A 6,000-nucleotide genomic window follows, 5' to 3' on the forward strand; every position below is an offset into this window, starting at 1 on the left:
AAAACAGAATATATGGAAAAACAAAATTTAAAAGGGTATGTTTAATTTGTGGCAACCTGGTCAGAAATTCATGTAATCAAAATTTAAAAAAAAATTATTGTGCTCTAGTGGATTGCAACTGTACTGCACACTAGAATATCAGTTAAGATGAAAATGCTGTTGTTGTTTTCAACAGACCAAACAAGGCAATATCATTGGCATGTACCAATGTGGACTACCTCTCAATTTTTCTTTTGTCATCTACTGCTATTTAACATCTAGTGCCGCTACAGAAGGCAGGTTCCTGATTGGGTTTAGCAGCTTACAATAAAAAACAAACAAACTAGTTTTACAGACAGAATTCATTTTCCTGGGGAAAAGGGGAAACTAAATGGTCAGCGGCTTTTATACAAAGCTTAAAGGTAAAGGGACCCCTGACCACTAGGTCCAGTCGTGGCCGACTCTGGGGTTGCGGCGCTCATCTCGCTTTATTGGCCAAGGGAACCAGCGTACAGCTTCCGGGTCATGTGGCCAGCATGACTAAGCCGCTTCTGGTGAACCAGAGCAGCGCATGGAAACACTATTAATCTACTTGCACTTTGATGTGCTTTTGAACTGCAGGAGGAGGGACCAAGCAATGGGAGCTCACCCTGTCGCGGGGATTCGAACTGCCAACCTTCTGATTGGCAAGCCCTAGGCTCCAAACAAAGCTTAGGTTGTTCCAAATAGTTTACAAACATTCTCTCAATACTACTTACAATCACCCTAGGCTAAGTCAGTATTGTTGCATATTGCAGATTGATTACTTGAGGCTGAGAAATAACTCTTGCCTATGATCAACTTGTAACAGATGACAGACTCCAGATTTAAACGGTAAATTATTGAAAAATCTTGTATGAAACTTTGCACTTATATAATGTTGTTAAACTTAAAGCAAACCATGGTCAGTACACATACAGCCTGGATACACAGGTCGTAGCATCAGGAGACAGCAATTGAGATCATAAGAAATAGTTTTATTGGACACACACTCTGAAGGGTTTTTTGCCCCCCTACTGTAACCCACTGTGCTTGCAAAAAACTAGGGTCTAGCAATGGCAATGGCAGGAGCATTCAGCCCAATCGTGGATATTTAGGCAAAGTTCATTTACTCTGATAGAGATATTCTAAAGGATGCTTCTTACGTAGTGTATAAACTACAAATATACTGTATTAAAAAAAGGTAAAGGTAAAGGAACCCTGGACGGTTAAGTCCAGTTAAAGGAGACTATGGGGTGCGGTGCTCATCTCGCTTTCAGGCCGAGGGAGAGGCATTTGTCCACAGTCAGTTTTCTGGGTCACGTGGCCAGCATGACTAAACACCTTCTGGCACAAAGCGCATGGAAACACTGTTTACATCCCTGCTGCAGTGGTACCTATTTATCTACTTGTGCTGGTATGCTTTCGAATTGCTAGATTGGCAGAAGCTGGGACAGAGCAACAGTAGCTCACCCCATCACATGGATTTGAACTGCCGACCTTCTGATCAGCAAGTCCAAGAGGCTTGGTGGTTTAGACCACAGCACCACCCATGTCCCAGTTATACTGCATTAGATGTGAAGGGCATACATGTGTAAAAAATGGAATGTATGTTTTTAAGTACATACCAGCAATGGTTGTGATCATTTCTCATTCTCATTTACTTCTCATGTATATTTTAAAAGGTGAAAAAGGTGAAAAACCCTTCACATCTGGTATTGATATGTGAATATTTTGCACTTCAATATTGGCATCAAACCAGAGTACAAAATGTTGCATACAAAATACCTCTCAGTTGCACAACTGGCAAAGCAGAACTGGGCAGGCACAGTTAGGACCTGGGAAGAAACATTTTGAGAAACACAATAATAAAAGGATAGTAGCAACAACACATATCCTTGTTAAGTAATAGCACCAACTCTGCAGATAGCAGAACAGATAAAGCTGAAATGCCCTGAAGTTTTATTTATATTGCAGCTTGCTGTTTTACAATTTCTAGTAAAAAAATAAACCCAAATCTCTGTAAAGGCATGCACATGTTAAGTGTTCAGTCACACATTAAACTGTATATACTTAACATTTGCCAGAATTTTATTTTTACTTGTACAATCTTAAGGTATTTATTCTCTAAAACTAATCTTTTATGCAATCATGGCTTGTGGTAGATTAAAGTTTTTTTATTTCACCTTGGATGATTTGCAATATAACAGTTTTAAATTAAGAAGTGTTAACACTTTTAATTGTGACTGACTAGTTATTCCCAAGGCAACATAACTACACCCAGCAAAATACCATTCTATGACCAACCCCGTTCCTGCCTAGAGGGATGCCAATTTACCACATACAGAACAGAGATAACAGGAAGATGCCAGGTATTGTAGCAACAATGACAGTGGGTGTGTATGCTCTTAAACATTTCAGCTAGATTGCCTCAGCAAAATAGCGTTCTTAGCTCTCTTTGCCAAATATATCAGTAATCAGAAGGAATACAAGTTTATTGGTAATTTACTATTATGCATTTACTATTCTGCAGGACTGCATTTGGGCCTCATATCTGCCTAGTATGGTTTCACTGCTATTTACAGGAAAACGACTTCACAGATTCTGATTAGGAATGGAAAAGCAAGGGCTGCTTAACCGTTAAGACTCCCTCTTACTGCAGCTGTCCACTCAACATAACCACCACCACCCAGTCTGTTTTCCCACCCTTGGAGATAAAACAACTTCTAGGCAGCAAGGAACAGGAACATCTGGAGGGCTGAGTTTGCCGCCTATGCCTGTCTTATGGACTTTGGATCTATCTGAAAAAGTTTTCATATTCTACTACCAAAAAGCACCAAAACAATCACTTCCACCTCCCTCAAGTTGATCCACATGCTGCAAGCCTTCTTCATTAAGCTTCTTTAACACATTAAGGTGTCCCTCCCAGAACCTAGATTACGAAGTTTCAGTGTCTAAAACAACACTACCCTTAGTATTACAATATAATATCTTAGCATTTTAATGAAACTAATTGACACCTTCTTCCCACCAAACAATGGAATATCCTGATGCATCACTGAGATCACGCATTCATGACAAGTTCTTATGTCGCTGAGGAAAATATTTTTCCATGCCAGGCTACAGCATACACAGTCATTCCATGGAGATACTTAATCATATTTTATAACTGCTACAAAACAAATAATATTAAATAAAGCCTATGACATTTCCTGCTAAAAAATAATAATCTGCATTTGCATCCTCACAGTCACATTTAGAATTAGATACTACCCAATTAGCACCAGTAGCTTTCTGAGAAAATCAATAATTTAAAGGAAAGTGATAGGGTTCTAGAATACATATCCCCCGACTAATGCCCAGTAATTTCTGCATTACTTCACAAATGTGTCAAAAACTGGACTGATACTAATCAGGAAAATGGAAGTACGGTAAGCTCTGTACCAGTGCAGTAAAACAGAATATGCATTACTGAAGAACAGTGGCTTTGAAAGCCACTAAAGATCAAATTAGTAGGAAATGCAAGGTGAAATACTCCTTTATTGACATTTAAAAATGTTTGTGCAGTGTGTACTTCAACAGGCTATCTGAATAACAGCAGATGGTTAAATATTCTCTGCAGATCCCATGAAAGTGAGGCAAATAAAGCTATCTTCTCTGTGCACATTCACATCTGGACTGGGAAAAGAGCCTAGAATTTCCAGCACTGGACAGCTACATTCAGAAATTAAGGACCTGCATATTGGTTTCAAGCCTGGATCAAGAAGCGGCAGAAAACTAGGCATAGCACTATCGCCTTATCCCACACAGTCATTGATGACAGCCAGGGAGCAGATAAGAGACTGAATCCCGAGAGTAAAAGATTACTTTTGATATGAATCAAGTATGCTAACTGGCACCAGTAAAGCTGACACTATTGATCAGGTGTTGGGACACCTAAGTTGGTATGAACATTGCAGCTTCCTTTTGTATGTGGGTATCGAGGCTCCTCTTCTCCTACAGGCACACTCACAAGCCACTTAGATTCAGTGAATTTCCATCGCGGGGGGAGGGGGCAGGACAGACCCCCCCCCACGTGTGTCATCAGGCTCCATTTATTCCCATGCTTCTTGTTACTGTGAAAGTAGCACTTCATCTGACAGAGGCGTGTGTGTCTGAACCTTGGCGATGAGAAAGGAACTGAGGGTAAAAAAGAACCGGACTAAAGAGCGGGTGCTGTGCTGTCAGTGGAACGGACTCCCTTGGAAGTTGGCGAATTCTCCTTCCTTGGGGGCTTATAAGCAGAGGTTAGATGGCCACCTGTCACGGATGCGTTAGTTGAGATTCCTGCATTGCAAGGGGTTGGACTCGATGACTCCCGGGGTCCCTTACAGCTGTACAGTTCTCTGATTCTTCGGCCACAGGTGAGGAGGCAAGGCGTCGCTAGGAAACCACCTCGAATGGCTCTCACCTGCAGGGCGACTTCGGGGCTCAACGGAGCGCGAGTAGCTGGGCCCCAGCTCGCCAGGACACCCGAAGCCACCCCGAAGCTCAGGGTATCAGAGGGTCCCCCCGCCCGCGTGCCACTCACCCGGTCGCCCGAGGAGGAGGACCCCAGCGCGAACTGGCTTGCCGGCTCTCTTCGCTTCCCCCTCAGTCGCCACGCCGGCTACGCTCCGGGAAGGACCCAGGTCGTCATTGGCGCCCTCCTCACCTCACGGCGCCCCGGCGGAGGGGAAGGGAAAAGACCGCAAACGGCGTACGCCTCCCACGCCCCTCCGCCAGCCGCGGCCGACACTTCCGGCTTCCGCTCGAGGGGGGCGTCATTTCCGGCGCGACGGAGCGCTGGTAGGCGGACTGTAGTTTTCTCTCTTCTCCGCGCGAGGAACGACGGTTGGCAGCCCCCCGCTCTCTGGGCTTTTGTTTCCCGGCGCGCATCTGAAGCCAAAGTAAGGCAAGCAGCGGCAAGCCGGTGGCTGAGATGGCTCTTAAGCATGGGCTCCTCAGCTAGTCGTCAGAATTGCTGAGATCCTTGTATGGACTGAGCATGTGACCAAGGGCGAATCGTAGAGTGAGAAGGGACCCGAAGGGGCATCTAGTCAACCACCTGCAATGCTGGAATAATAATATTTATTTATACCCCACCCATCTGGCTAGGTTGTTCTAGCCACTGTGGGCGGCTTCCAACACATATACAGTAATATAATAATAATAGCAACAGTAATAATAAATCATCAAACATTAATGTAACAATCTGATCCAATATAAAAAGTCACAATAACTTTAAAATAAACAACTTGTATCAAAAAAGCAACATTCAACAACACATCAGAATTTAACAGTAAACAGTAAAATTAGACATCAGCAAAAATAATTAAACAGTTTACCCTTATTACAATAAATAATTACTAATCTATAACCAATAAAAATAATAGCAAACCACAATGCGTAAAATACCCCAAAGATACAAAACCATGTAAAAGGATCAAATTAGAAACAAGGACACACAACTTTTGAAAAAATATTCCTGAACTCCCTTCCCGGCTGCTTCTGCTGTTCTCGAAGTCATGGTCTGGGACTGGAGGGTGGGGCTGGGCAGGTGGAGAAGCCATTGCCTGTAGAAAGTCTCTCCCCTCAGTTCTACCTCTGGAGCAGAGCAGGTTTCATGGTGTTCAAATGCGTGCTAAGGAGATGCTGCAGATGGGTGGGGCGTCTGTCGAGGGAGATCATTCTCAGCCAGCTCTGGAATGGGTTGGGGTTTTTTAGGGCCAGTCAAAGCAGAAGTTTGTAGCTCAGACGCAGCTGTCTAATAGTCCCCCACCCCATGTAGGAGCCTGTGTTTTGATGTTATGTACTGAGTTGAATAGGATCCAAAATGCAGCAGTCTGATTGGTCCTAGAACAATAGGATCCAAAATGCAGCAGTCTGATTGGTCCTAGAACAATAGGATTCAGAATGCAGCAGTCTGATTGGTCCTAGAACAATGCAGCAGTATGATTAGTCTGCAGGAACCACCCAATCTGG

At 43.5% G+C, this 6,000-nt stretch overlaps 1 protein-coding gene across 2 annotated transcripts in view; it reads right to left on the reverse strand.

Moving 5' to 3' along the window:
* EXT2 (exostosin glycosyltransferase 2) overlaps window positions 1-4,791 on the reverse strand; it is an 84,415-nt gene extending 79,624 nt beyond the window's left edge. The window contains exons 1-2 of one of the 2 annotated variants that reach the window (XM_081001734.1): window positions 4,568-4,791; window positions 1,786-1,835 (exon numbers count right to left, since the gene is read on the reverse strand). The gene's annotated coding sequence lies outside the window, so the exon portion shown is untranslated. The remainder of the gene's footprint in view (window positions 1-1,785; window positions 1,836-4,567) is intronic. The other variant, XM_081001733.1, reaches the window with a different exon arrangement.
* Window positions 4,792-6,000: the final 1,209 nt, after the last annotated feature.

This window comes from Podarcis pityusensis (genome assembly GCF_964106645.2).
Source record: "Podarcis pityusensis genome assembly, chromosome: 1".
In the NCBI taxonomy this organism is placed as follows: domain Eukaryota; kingdom Metazoa; phylum Chordata; class Lepidosauria; order Squamata; family Lacertidae; genus Podarcis; species Podarcis pityusensis.